This window comes from Lucilia sericata, unplaced genomic scaffold (genome assembly GCF_015586225.1).
Source record: "Lucilia sericata isolate MDLA Ls3-8-SP2 unplaced genomic scaffold, ASM1558622v1 Contig000006F_arrow, whole genome shotgun sequence".
Taxonomy (NCBI): Eukaryota; Metazoa; Arthropoda; class Insecta; order Diptera; family Calliphoridae; genus Lucilia; species Lucilia sericata.
Window position 1 is genome coordinate 749791 of NW_023994047.1, and position 15101 is coordinate 764891.

General features: G+C 24.3%; 2 protein-coding genes across 13 annotated transcripts in view; one reads left to right on the forward strand and one right to left on the reverse strand.

Moving 5' to 3' along the window:
- The window catches only part of LOC119601645 (alpha-ketoglutarate-dependent dioxygenase alkB homolog 7, mitochondrial), a 118425-nt gene that overhangs the window by 60432 nt on the left and 42892 nt on the right, over positions 1-15101 (forward strand). For 3 of the 4 annotated variants that reach the window (XR_005231257.1, XR_005231256.1, XR_005231258.1), the window contains exon 5: positions 948-1123. The exons of the other annotated variant lie outside the window; for it this stretch is intronic. The gene's annotated coding sequence lies outside the window, so the exon portion shown is untranslated. The remainder of the gene's footprint in view (positions 1-947; positions 1124-15101) is intronic. 4 annotated transcript variants of the gene reach the window in all.
- Positions 1-15101, reverse strand: part of LOC119601592 (voltage-dependent T-type calcium channel subunit alpha-1G) — a 98036-nt gene that overhangs the window by 58122 nt on the left and 24813 nt on the right. The window lies entirely within an intron of this gene.

Consider the following 15101-nt stretch of genomic DNA (forward strand, 5'->3'; position numbering starts at 1 on the left):
AAAAATCATTAATGTTTGGATTTAAATAAACTTCAAAAACATTAATACAAATTTTTCCACATAAATAATGATTTCAAATGACATTAACAGACGCATGAAAGCTTTACTCCAAGACCAATGACACATGAAAATTTACAAGTATAAAGTACTAGGGAAACAGGAGGCCATGACTTAATGAGTATATTCATCTTTATGGCTGAATACCTAACTGTCTGTCTATTCTATGTTAATTGATGTTCTCTCTAATGCTTACTGTCAAGTTTTTTTCTTCTGCTTTTGGCCTTAAAGTCCTTGGTTATTAGTCTAGATTACAAGTTTACGCTAAAGGTGTTTTTCAAAAGATTTTTTTTTAATATAACAAAATGTTTCAAGGTTATAAACAAAAAATACCATAAAAATTTAAAATCCTCTCCAAACAAATAAAAAACATTTTTTTAATTGTTTTATAAAAAACCCTCTTTGTTGGGAGAAAAAAAGAAAAAATGTCCTTTGGACAAGGGTGTGTTTACAGTTTTTTCTCTGTGGTTTCATTTAAGATCAAGTAGGATTTAAATATATTTCTTTTTTTCATTTTGTGGTTTAAACAAATATTTCTTTTAGTTTTATTTTATTTTTTTTAAATTTTTTTTAAGAAGCTGTTTTTAAGCAAAATATTTACTTTTAATTAACAGCTTTAGCCAAAATGTAAAAAAATAACATAAACTGTAAAATCTTTGTGTAAATAGCAGGTATTCATAAGATAAAAGAAGACAATTTGTCTATAATATGTTTTAAGGTCTTATTCATAGTAAAATTTAAAATTTATTAAAGTTTTATAAAACGAATCTTCTATTTGCTTCTTGCCTTTACTCTTAAAAAAGCTCACACATTTATGAATACAAACAATAGCTGTCTGAAAGCTTTCTTTAAAACTATAACTAAATAATATCTTCCCTCTTCTCTTACAGCTACTCAAAAAGAAAAAGTTCAAGAAATCCATTTTTAAAGAAGAACAAATTTTATGAAAACTTTTTCCACAATGAAATTATTACAACACTACACTTCGTTTGGTAAATGCTGTAATTGTATCAAATTTTGCTCTATTTTCTGCTGTTATTTTTAAATTCATCTTGAAGGATTTTCGGTAAGTTTTTTAACAAGATTTAAAATTATATAAATCTTTAAATTAAGTCCAACTAAAGGGATTCAAATTTCCAAAAATTTTCTTAGCAATTTTATTATTTGCTCAATCCAAACCTCGAAAGTGCTAAACAAATAGGTATTTCTGTTGTAAAGTTTTGTTCGCTTGATTTAGGATATTTTCTAAGTACAGAACTTAGTATTCGATATATGTCTTCAAATATAATTGTAGTTCTAAGCTTATATCTCAGTAATTTTTCAATTTGGAACTTGGGTAGTTGATTACAACTCATATGCGAATTGATAGACATAAAAAAAACGTTTTCTGTAAAGCTTTTTGAAAAAAAGCTTTCATAAACATTAAGTGAAAGTTAGTTTTTAGGGGAATATTTTAACAAAATGGTTTTAGAAAAAAATAAAACTTTTAATAAAGAGCTTTATAATCTATTTAAGCTATTTCAAATAAAAGTTTCTATGGAAAGCGTTTTCAAATAAAGCTTTTTATAAAAATGATTTTTCAAATAAAGCTTTTTATAAAAATGCTTTTTCAAAAAAAGCTTTTTATGAAAATGCGTTTCAAATAAAGGTTTTTATGTTTTTTTATGAAAATTGCTTTTTCAAAAAAAACTTATTGTAAAAAAATTTTTAAATACATATTTTTATAAAAAAAAGTTTATTCCAAAAAAACGTTTTCAAATCTATTTACAAAAAGCTATTTCAAATAAAACTTTTTATGAAAAGCGTTTTGAAATAAAGCTTTTTATGAAAAGCGTTTTCAAATAAAGCTTTTTATGAAAATGCTTTTTCAAACTAAGCTTTTTATGAAAATGCTTTTTCAAATTAAGCTTTTTATGAAAATGCTTTTTCAAAAAAAACTTTTTATGAAAATACTTTTTGAAATAAAGCTTTGTTTGAAAATTCGTTTTTAAATAAATAAAGTTTTTTGTTATGAATTTCACATTATACATATATATTACATAATTCATTAATTTTTAAACAATTGTCTGTATTGCCTGTGTGCTTATTTTACATTATTAAATTTAAATTATAATTTCAATTTTCATTTAAACATAAAATTACTTCATACAAAAAACGGCGGAAATGGCATCCCTGTTTCCGCTACTAACGGGTTAGAGCTGATATTTTTTTATTTTTATTTCACACAATAAAACAAAAGAAACCATATTATTTCAACTTATTCGCACAGAGAAAAAATGAGAAAAATTCTATATATAATATTTATAATTCATAATTTAAAGTTTCATTTAATGTATGAATATAAAAATTCAATGTACCAGAGAACTGTATAACATTATGCCCAAGGCTTTCAAAAGCAACAGCAGCAACGGCAGCCAAAGTAGTGGCAGTCAACGACAGCCGAAACACTGTTTCATAATGAATTACAAATTAGATAAGCAATTAATTAAGACAAGGACATGCTGTGCAAGTCTAGGGGGAATATTTATTAAGTAAAATATCATTTCAATTTGCTTACTTTTTTAGTTATTTTTTTAAACCGAATTTTTTTTAGGGAAATAGTGTAGTTTATGGCCTACCACTTTAACCGCTCTTAACGCAACTTACGGTATTTTCTACATTTTATATGAACATTTTTCCAGAATAAAAATGTAGTGGCTAAGTTCTGTTAAAAGTTAAAATGGGAAAATAACGTATCATATTTATTTTTTTCCTTTTTTTTTCAACATTATTTTACAAATGAAACCTGAATGTTAAATTAAAAACAATAAAATGAAAAATTTTATCTGAAAGTATTTTCTTTTTTTTTCGAAAAAAGGTACTTGTGCTTAAAAATGCTCAAAATATAGTATTTTTTATGTTTTTAATAAAAAATTACATAATTATACAAAAATATGTATAAAAAATGTATATTAATCATACGTAACCAGTTACGTTTATAACTAATGTAAGCTATAATATGTGTTAGTATAAAAGTGTGCGTTTTTCCACATTTAGATTTTTATTGCCAAAGAATTGATTAAGATTAATTTAATGTATAAATTATACTCCAGAGCATAAGTTTTTGTTTTTATAGGGCTGAAGTTGAAATGACCCCAGCACTTGGCATAAAAAAACAAACAGGAAGCCCTGAAAAAAAGCTAATCAATAAGTGGCTTGTGGCACAGGTGTTAACAACACCTTTTGTAACTAAATATTTGTTTTTCCCCCTACACCGTTCATCATAAACCTAATATCAACAAAAATCTTCCCCCAAAAAAATATTTTTCCAACCAACATTAGTCCACCCTGCCAATAAAATATCTTAAACTTTGTACTTTAAACATGTATCCTTACGTTACTTTTAGTATCTTTTCGTTGTGTGTTGTTTAAATTTTCTGAACTTATAATTTGTTGTTAGTTTTTTTTTTTCTTATTTTATCTACATGAACAATTTCTTAGGATAGATGCTACATTTTTAAGTAAGAAAATTTGTTAAAAGTTTTTTTCTTTTAATATTTGATAGAATAAGTTTATAAGAAAAAAATATATAAAATAATCTACAAAGCATTATTTCGGCCAAGTGGAAAAAGCAACAGTTTATATCTATTTTCCTTATCTACTATCTATGAGTGGTAGTACTGTTAACACAGAGACGTTGTTATGAATTTAGCTTAAAGTTATAAAATGTAAAATAAAACTTTTTTTGAGAATAAACTTTAATGGAAAGAACGAGAGTGGTTAAAGACTTGAAATAAAACTTTTAAAATTATAGCAATTTTTCATCTTCTGGTAAAGCTTTTATTTCAGAATTTTAAATTTTAATAAATTTTGTCTTTTGTTAGTGGCAAAAATTTCAACAAATTTATTATCAATAAAATTTTAGAAAAAGCTTTAACAGGATTTTTACAAAGAAATTGGTAATCGAAACTGGTATCGAAACCTTTTTACGTATAGACATCTGTTTACAAGAATGCTATAGAAAGCTTTTTAGAAAAAATTACACTTTTATCAAGTAGCTTTGCAATTTAGACTGTTTCTGAAGAAATCTGGCATAAGTAGCTTTACAGCAAAGCGTTCATAAATTGATTGCGTTTTTTTTAAGATTTTCAAAAGTTTTTTATGAAAAAAAAAACTTAAAAAAAATTGTTTACTACAAATTTTATAAAAGCTCTATTAAATTGATTGCGTTTTTTAAAAAATTTTCAAAAGCTTTTTAACAAAAAAGCTTAAATAAGTTCTTCACTACAAATTTTATAAAAAATGTGTATCTAAAAAGCTTAAAAAAGTTTAAAAATATTATGAACAAAAAGATGAAAAAAAAAGTTTTTTTAAAAAAAGCTATCAAAAAAATCTTAAAAAGCTTTTAACAAAAAATGCTAAGTACATATTTCACAAAAACCTATAGAGATTTTTACAAAAACTTTTAAACTTTTTACATTTAACTAAACTAAAGCTTTTTCAAAAAAACCTTCAGAACTTTCTACTAAAAAGCTTTAAAATCATTCATCTACAGAGTTTTCTTTTAACTAAAAACTTTTTACTGAAAAGCTTTAAAAACTTCAAAAATCTTTAAATAAAATTAATAAACTTCAAGAAAACGTTTCTAAAACAGTATTAAAATCTTAACAATAAAACTTAAAAAGCTTTTAGGCAAAAACGCTAAGTACTTCACAAAATCCTAGAAAGCTTTTTACAAAACAGTTTAAAACAGCTTTTTACATTTAACTAATCTAAAGCTTTTTTCCCAAAAAAAACTTTCAGAACTTTCTACTTAAAAGCTGTCAGATCATTCCACTAAAAAGCTTTCTGAACTTTTGACTAAAAAGATTTAATTACTTTTTACTGAAAAGCTTTAAAAACTTTAAAAATCGTTTAACAATAAAAATTGAAAAGCTTTTTACCAACATAACCTTAACCTTAAACGGCTATTTAAATAAAAATCTTAATCCTTTTACTGAAAAGCTTTAACAACTTTTTAATAAAAAAGCTTTTAACTAACAAAATCTTCAAATAAAGTTATAAAACTTCAAGAAACGGTTCTAAAACATTAAAAAAATCTTAATAAAAAACTTAAAAAGCTTTTAATCAAAAAAGCTAAGTACTTCACATAATTCTAAAAAGCTTTTTACAAAAACAGTTTAAAAAAGTTTTTTACATTTAACCAACAAAAACTTTCAGAACTTTCTACTAAAAAGCTGTCAGATCATTCCACTGAACTTTTGACTAAAAAGCTTTAAAAACTTTTTACTGACAAGCTTTAAAAAATCGTTTAATAATCAAAAGCTTTTTACCAACATAACCTTTAAACGGTTATTTAAATGAAGTTTTTAATAAAAAAGCTTTTAACTAACAAAAACTTAAAATAAAACTCAAGAAAACATTTCTAAAACATGTTTTCCACTTTTAATTGATTATTGATCTTTAACTTCGACAAACAACCCTCGCATTTGAATACTTTAAAATTGAAAAGAGAGCGAAATCCTCCTTTTAAAACAAAATATGTTTTTAATACTTTATGTTCTGTTTTAAGACAAACCCCCTCCTTAACAGTTATAGCCTTTCCTTTTAATAAATAACAGCCCACAGCATTTGTCTACACAGGCCTTTTTAACAGGCTGCTGGGAAGTATTTAAATCTTTTTTCTTTTCTATACAAAAATATGCAAAAAATGTAACTGAAATAATACATTTTCTTTAGAGTTTTGCAAAGTTTATATATACATATTTTTTGTAGTTGTACATGCTGTAGAAAAATGTGTTTATTTAGGACATGATACTGTGAAAACAAAACCAAAAACTTTAACTAAAACTAGAAAACTTGAAGCAAAAAAAAAAAAATAATAGTAGTAGTTTTTGTTAGGTGAAATGAATAGCAATATTTTTAACAGACTTAAAAAGCATTTATAATTTATTTTTATATTCTTATGTATTTATTTAAGCAAAAACTCTGGTAGGAAGGACGTCTTAGTACTATAGAGAGGTAGTATAGGAGGGGGAGTAAGCTTAAAGGAAACTTTTGGTTTTTTTTTTGTGAAGCAGGAAAACCTTTATTTTTGTATTTAAAAGCTTGTCTAAGGAAGTATTTAGAAAAAAAAAACTATTGTCTCTTGTTTTGTTTTTCTTAACTAACAATGGATATTTTTATTTTTTGTTAAATGACAGAGTGTATTTGAGAGTAGTATAATAAGGCCCTTTATCCTTAGGCGTTTTAAGAAATTATTAATTATCTTTGTAAAAAAGTACAGCCTAATTAGTTCGTAAAAAATACTGTTTTTTTAATGTTAACAGCATTAATGTATTTGTATTACAATATGTTGGTGAAAAAAAGGATCAATGTCTGTAATTACAAAACACCACTTAGCTCATTTTTCTTTATTTTCCACTGAGCCTTTGTGTAAGTAGTTGTTTTTTTCTTTTTGAAGGGAGATTTTTTGTTTGTTTTTCATACTCTCTAACTCAAACAATAACTCACTCACACTTTTAACAAAAAAAAAAAAAAAACAGCCAGCAACATAAATACTGTAGAAAGAAAAACATGTTCATTAGTCATGATGGCGCCTGAAAGCATACCATAATTTATAATGTATATTTTTTGACATTTCATTTCTTTGATTTCTTAAGATTAGTAGTTCTATAGTATACAAAAACATATACACATAAATATATTTTTCTTTTTATTTATTCTTCTGCTTTTTGTGTATGAGTTTTGTTTTTAATTGCCAAGTCATTTCCTAATTCAGACACCAACCACCCAGGGATCTAAAGAAAATAAAGAAAGTTGAAAAACAAGTTTTTTTTCTTTGTAAAGTGATAAAATATTTATGTATGAACAAGTAAATACTGAGTTTTTTTCATTTCCTTTAATAATTTTCAAGGTAATTTTGTATTTGTAATTGTATATTTGAGGCTATTCCTGGTGATTTCCTTTTTTTAAGCAATTGAGCAAATATAATTTTCTTACTACACTTAAAAGTATGACTTGCTTTTTTTTTGTTAAAGTTTTTTTTTTTTTTGTACTTAGTTTTAGATAAGTAGTCAACAGTTTGTGGCAAAAGTTAAAAAAGTATTTTTTGTGTTACCACAAAGAAATTTAAATGACCTACAAAGATTAAAAAATTAAAATAAAAATAAGACAAACTTTTATCTTATCAAGGATATTCTTAAATTAAAAATACATTCTAATAAATTTTCACATTTTTACAAAAAAGCTTTAATAAATCCTCTAAATTTGTAAAAAAAAACTCCCCCATAATTGGCTTTGGAAAAAAATGTTTATACTCCAACGTACTCTTAAGTTTGTGTAAATCTTGCTTATTTGTTTATCATATATTCTATACAAATTCATTTTTTTTTTAGTTTTCCACTTTTTCCAATTATTCTCTTTGTCTCTCATTTACTTGAGGTACTTTGTACATTTGCCATTTGTGTCTCCTGTGTATTAATTTACCTCATATTACTTGCATTTTATGATGTAGAGTATAATAAAAAGGATTAAAGTGTTAGGGAATCTGTATGAGGCATTCAACTAAACAGTGAATACAAGATTGTAACATACGAAGAAGCATACGTAGAAACATACGTTTTTTTTTGCTCCCTTGTGCAAAAGCAGAACATTTTAATAGTTACAGTAAAGTGCAAAATAAAGAAGAGACTTTTCAATAATTTTTTTCTGATAAAATGTAAAATTTTTTGGTAAAAAGCTTTTTATAGCTTTTTTTATAAAAAGCTTTTTAAAGCTCTTTTTGAAAAAATACTAAAGCTCTTTTTTTAAATCTTTTAAATGCTATTTTTGTAGAAATGTTTCTTGAATAAAGCTTTTTCACGAATTTATGTAAACAGCTTTTGAAGCTATTTTGGTAAATAACTTTTTCAAGCTCTTTTTGTAAACGGCCAACACTTTTTATAAAAAGCTTTTAAAGCACTTTTTGGGAAGAAAATGTCAAAGTTTTTAAAAAAAAAGCTTTTTTTAAAAAAAGCTTTTTAAAGCTCTTTCTGTAAAAAGTTATATTGTATGATGTTTTTTAATGATTTTTGGAAACAGCTTTTTAAAGCACTCTTTTGTTTAGCTATTTTGGTAAACAACTTTTGGAAGCTCTTTTTGTAAAAATTTGAAGCTTTTTTTATGAAAAGCTTTTAAAGCTCATTTTGGGAAAAACATCTCAAAGCTCTTTTTAAAAAGCTTTTAAAGCACTTTCTGTAAAAAGTTTTTTGTATAATGTTTTTTAATGATTTTAAAAGCTTTTTAAAGCTCTCTTTTGTTTAGCTCTTTTTGTAAACAGCCTTTTGAAGTTCTTTTTTTATAAAAAGCTTTTAAAGCATATTTTGGGAAAAACATCTCAAAGCTCTTTTTTGTATAAATTTGGCAAAAACTTTTTGATATTTTATTAAATTTTTTAAAATCTTTATTAACCGTTTTGGTACCAAATGCTGCGTAAAATACTTTTATAAATGTTTCTTTTGAAAGCCAAAGCTTTGATAAGAAAAAGCTTTTTAAACTTGTAAAAAGCTTTGTGAAGCAATTTTAGTAAAAATCTTTCTAAAGCTTTCTAAAGTATATCTTATAAAAAGTTTCTTGTTTAAGTTTTTATTGGGAATCGAAATTTTAGTACAAATTAAAAGCTTTTTTAATTGTTGGATTTTTTTCAAGAAGCTTTTAGACATTAATGCTATTGTTTGGTTATAAAAGCTTGTTGATTGTTTGTAAAAACCTCGCTAAATAATAGAAAAGTCTATTAAGCATTAATGCTTATTCGAGCACCTTTTCTTATCACACTTACTGTAAAACTGTGTAATAAAAGTTAGCATAAGCTTGTACCTTTAACTTTGTACAAATTCATATGTTCTGCTACAAATGAGTGAAATGCAAAAAAGTCAAAACGTTGAACGTCTGTTTGTCTGCTAGTTCGACTCTCTTTCTGTCTATTTCTTATATACATTTCAAAGATACTGCCACTTGTAGTTATAACAAGACTAAGAAAATACACTTTTTGAATGTTTTACTACAAATTTAGTTTTTATTATTTGTATTTTGTGTTTTTTTTGCTCACTCGTTCTTTGTAAGCCAGTAACATAATCTGGGGATTTTCATGTTATTTGATGTTGACTGAAATATAACTTAAGACCATCATATACGAGGGATTAAATTTTATTTTATTTTAGTTATTTTTCCTTTTCCACCTACTCAGACATTTTCACTTTTATCAGTTTTTTGTTGGCAGTGTTTGTCTATTTTCTACATTTTATTAAGCTAAATATTGTTGTTTTATTATTATTGGCCGTCTTTTTTACGATTACACTTATATTAACCAGTCATTAACTGTTTGTTATTTACTTGCCTCGCTTTACATTCTATATTCTGCTCCTTCTATATTCTTTTGCAAGAAATCCTCAATTAGGAAACGGATGTAGTATTTTGTTTACCAAATATCTAATTGGGCTGTTTTACAACAACTATTTACTGCCTATAAAATACGAATAAAAGAGATATGTTTTATATTGTGGCTAAAAAGAAAAAAAAAGCCTATTAAAACCATTTAACCACGATATTTTTTTGTGGTTTATCTTTACAAAAGCTGTTTAAATAAAAGGCTGCTTTTGCTATTAAACCAAGTTATTGTTTTTTTAACTTTTAAAATTTTTAAATTTGCATATTTTTGTAACGTCTAGCCTTTGAAAGGGATTTACTTGTTTAATATAAGAATTTTTTTTATATCACGGAGAGATAAACTTACACTGTTTAAATATAAGCAGTTTTACATAAGTACACATGATTTGAATAATAATCCTTGTTCAACTTAAAGGACACACCGTGTGTTTTTAATGTTTTGTTTTTTAGATAAAATGAAGGGTACTTTTTACTCAACAACTTTGTTGTTGTGTCATTTATTTGCATAAATATACTGAAAGTGTTTAGACTGAGTGTGTGTGTGTGTTGTTACATAAATTGTACATATTAAAAATTCACAAGAATATGTTATATTTATGAAGACTTAGGAATATATATGGGATGCTTATTAATCATTGCTAAAACTTTTAGAAAATTTAAATTTTCTTAGCTGAATAACTTTTGGTTTTATTTACATACTTTTGTACTTATTTTTAAAAAATTTCTTAGCTGAATTGCAAATTTTTAAATCAAATGTCTTATAAACAATTTTTAATTATAAATTTTAGAAAAGAGATTCTCAGCTGAATTAAAATTTTTGCAGCTGAATAGAATTTTTGATCAAATTTCTTTAAAATTCAAACATTTCTAGAACACTTTTTAGCTGAATTGAAATTCTTACAGCACAATGCTTCAGCTGAATTGTATTTTTTGCAGCTGAATAGAATTACTTCTATCAAATTGTAAAATTTTAAGAAAATTTCTTTGCTGAATTGTAATTTTTACAGCTAAATAACAAACATTTTTATATACAAGCACTAAAAAATTAAAAATTTCATAGAAAATTCCAAAAATGGTTAGCTGAATAGAAGTTTTTTCAGCTAAATAGCTACTTTTTTAAAATATTTTTGAATTTCGTGGTTAGCTGAATAGAAGTTTTTTCAGCTAAATAGCTACTTTTTTAAAATATTTTTGAATTTCGTAGAAAATTTCCTAGCTGAATAACAATTTTTACAGCTGAATAGCAATAAATTTTGCATAAATGTCTTAAAATTCATATTCTGCTTAAAACATGTGAGAAACTTAGAACATTTCTTAGCTGAATAGAAGTTTTGTTGGCTGAATAGCAACCGTTGTTATTTAAATTATTTTTTATTTATATACAGCAATTATTTGAATGAAAACTCTTAGCTGAATTACAGTTTATATAGCTGAATAGGGTGAAAATTGAAAATTGAGTGAAAATTCTTAGCTGAATTGCAGTTTTTATAGCTGAATAGGATATTAAAACATTTTTTTTTTAATTTTTGTAGTTTTTTTTAATAATTTTCATTCGCCTAACAAAATTCTTAGCTGAATTACATTTTTTACAGCTTAATGGCAATAATTTTGTTATAAACACCTTAAAAATCATATTCTGCTATAAATGTTTAAGGAATATTTGTAGCTGAATAGAAGCTTTTTTAGCTGAATAGGTATTCTTGTTATTTTGATTTGTCTAAAACCATATTCCGCAATAATTACAATGAAAATACTTAGCTGAATTATAATTTATACAGCTGAATGGCATTATTTACTAAACAAATACTGTAAAAACCAACATTACCTATAAATTTCTGAAAATCTAAAACAAATTTTTAGCTGAATAAAGTTTGTTATTTAAAATTAATTCCAAATAGTATTTAAAGTTTTAAAATCTCTTTTTAATTGTTTTATTTGTTTTTAAATATATATTTTATATATTTCTTTTACTAACAGTTTTCTACCTTTAAGTATAACATGTTGAATTTCTTTCTTTTACTTTATCTGATTCAACACTTAAGGCACTTTAAAGAAAACTTTAACCAAACATGAGCGAATACAAAAGTTTTCATGTCATTCACGTGTCTCACATAAATAACGGATAGACAGACAAATTTAGTTTTTTTATGATACACAAGTTTACAATAAATACAACATATAAGTACCAATGTCTTGTGCTAAAATAACCCTGTAAGTTTGGTAACTGATTCTAAAATATTATTTTAGACAAGTGACAACTAATTTTCTTAAAAGTTTTTAAATCTCTTAAATATTACAAAAAAAATTTAAAACCTCAATTTCAGAAATAAATAGTTCTTTTTATTTAAACAATTTCCAGCTGCTAAACAAAAAAGCATACTTAACATTTCATTCATTAATTTGTAATACATATACACATGTCATTTTTGTGTTTGCTGTCAATGACGTCTGTCAAATTTTTTCCTTCTTCTTTGTTTCTTTTGTATTTCAAATAATTGTCATCGTGTTTAATTGAGCTGTTACTGAATTATTTGTTGTGGTTGTTTTGCTGATGCTACCACTAGTGCCAACAAACTCATTAAAAATTACACTAATACCAAGAAAATGATTTAGTTGTGTTCTTTACTAATTTATTTATTTGCCTGTGTTTGTGTTTTCTTTTTTGAAACGTCACTGTATACCTATAGTTCCTACTCTTTAAATTTATATTTAGCATAAATGTTTTTTTGGAAATTATTTTTATCTGTCACTCATATATGTATTTCTTTTTTGGGTTGTCACCTCTTGTGTGTTCTTTGTAGATTGTGCGAAAAAAAAAAGAAAATTTTTCAAATAATTTTCCTTTTTGATTTATAAATGTCACCAAATTTTTTCACACACTTGTCACGAGGTAAATGTTTTCTTTCGAAAAATAACACAATATGTGAATGCCCTTCTCTGAAAATTTAGAGTAATATAAGTTTTACCTTAAGTAAGTGACAAATTTAACAAAATATATTTGAATTGATAATAAATAAAATTTAAAATTTTAGTATATTAGTAAATTTTTCATAATTTTTTATTTTAAGGCTTTCAACATTCTTTTTTGCCTATTATTTTTCTGATTTTTTCTTTTTTTTTAATTTGTTTTTAATTAGAAGGTGGGGAAAAACCCATTTGTCATTGAGGCACACTTAAATAAAATAATGGAATATTTTTGTTTTATATTTTCATTATTGTGTGCGCATTTTGGTTTGATTTTATTTTGCAAAATATTCATATAAATTTCCAAAAGGGTGAGCCATCTGTTGGAGGAGGCTCAATTAAAATATGTTTTTTTGGACACTAACGTCATCATTAACGTAAAGGAATGTTAATAGTACAAAAAAGAAAAAAAATAACACAAGATGAATTTATGATGCTAAATAGATTAAAAATAATGGGGAGAAAATATTTATGAACACAGTAGAAGGGGAAGAAAAAGAGGAATTGTTTTATAAATTAATAGAGATTTATAGTTTTGGCAAACAGGGAAATGATAAGGCATTTAAAAACTATTACTTATAGAAATATATGGAAAAATTCGGGTATAACAGTTTTTTTCTAAAGAAAAAAAATTTGTTCTATAACAGTTTCCTACAGCAAAGTAAAAGAGTTTTTTTATGGGCAAATGTGTGTATAAAAGTTTTTTCTATAGAAAAACGTGTGTATAACAGTTATTTCTGTAGAAAACATGGTTTATATGTTTTTTGTAGAGATATATGGAACAATTTGTGTATTACAGTTTTTTTTATGAAGAAAAAATTTTGAGTATAACAGTTTTTCTATAGAGCAATTTGTATATAACAGTTTCCTACAGCAAAGTAAGATTTTTTTTTGGACAAAACTTCCATATAAGTTTTTTTATAAACATATAAGTTTTTTTATGTGTGTATAACAGTTTTTTTCGATATAAACAATTTGTATAACAGTTATTTCCATAAAAACATGGTTTATATGGTTTTTGTAGAGAAAATTTTGTGTATAACTGTTTTTTCTATAACATTTGGAGTAAAACACGTTTTTCTAAGGAAAATTTGATTTATAAAAAATTTTTCTAAATAAATTTTGTGTATAACAGTTTTTTTTCTATAGAAACAATTTTATGTGTATATAGCAAAATTTTTTATAACAGTTTGTATTTCTATAGAATCCATTGTTTATTTGTATAACAGTTTTTTCTAGAGAAAATTTTGTGAAAAATTGTGTGTAGAAAATTTTTGTATAACAGTTTTTTTATATAACATTTTGGTATATATGTGTATAACAGTTCTTTTCTATAACATTTTGAATATAACAAGTTTTTCTAAGGAAAATTTGGTGTATAACAATTTTCTTCTAAAGAAAATTTTGTGTATAACCGTTTTTTCTATAGAAACAGTTTGGCAAAACTGTTTTTTCAATAGAAAATTTGTGTTAAACAGTTTTATTTCAATCTTGTGTATAACAGTTTTTTCTATAAACAAATTTCAAAACGGATTTTCAGTGGAAAATTTTTGTGTTTAACAGTTTTTCTATGGAAGAATTTGTGTATAACAATTGTTTTAAATTTGTGTATAACAGTTATTTCTATAAAATTTGGTGTATAAAAATGTTTTTCTAAGGAAAATTTGTTATATAACAATTTTTTCTAAAGAAAATTTTGTGTATAATAGTTTTATTTCTAAAGAAAATTCTGTGTGTAAGAGTGTTTTCTAGAGAAACTATTTATTATATAGAAAAATTGCTGTATAATACAGAAAACTTGAAATATTACTGTTTTTTCTGTAAACAAAATTTGTGTATAACAGTTTTTTCTATTGAAAATTCTGAGTAAAACAGTTTTTACGATAGAAAAAATTAACAATTTAGTGTATAACAGTTTTTTTTTTAAATTTAGTGTATAACAGTTTTTTACAATTTATTGTATAACAGTTTTTTCTAAAAATATTTACCTTCTTTATTATAAATATTTTGTGTATAATAGGGTCTTCCATAAGAAATTGTGTATAACAGTTTTATTTTTTAAAAAAAATTTATAATAGTGTTTTTTTTGTATAAACTAATTTTTGTATAACAGTTTTTTCTATAGTAAGATCTGTGTATATCAATATTTTTGTATGAGAAATTGTGTATAACAGTTTTTTTTTAGTTTTTTTTTATAAATCTACTACAAAACATGCATGCAGTTGCATGCATCTTCCATTTATATTCTATAAAAAAAACTGTCGCGAAGGTTATTAAACATTTCAGTTGCTAATGAAATTCAATTTATTGTTTTGAAATTTTCATTAAAATTCATTGAAATAAATTTAAAAAAAAATTCTAAATTAATTTCAACTAAAACAGCACAAAACCAGAAATGAGTTTTCATTAATGAAATTCTTTTGAAAATTTCATAAATTAAAAATGAATGAAGAAAAAAAAAATCAAAATTAATTATCAAGCAACACTTTTTTTCCATGCGTACCATGAGCTGCTGCTGCAATACACACGATAAAATAATTAATACGAGCAGAAAATAAATTACAAAATAAAGAAGATGGCAAAAAAAACAAACAAGTAAACTTTTATTTTAGTTAAACCTTCATACACGTTTAGTACATGATGTGTTCATGCTTGTATGTGATCTAATAGAGGCA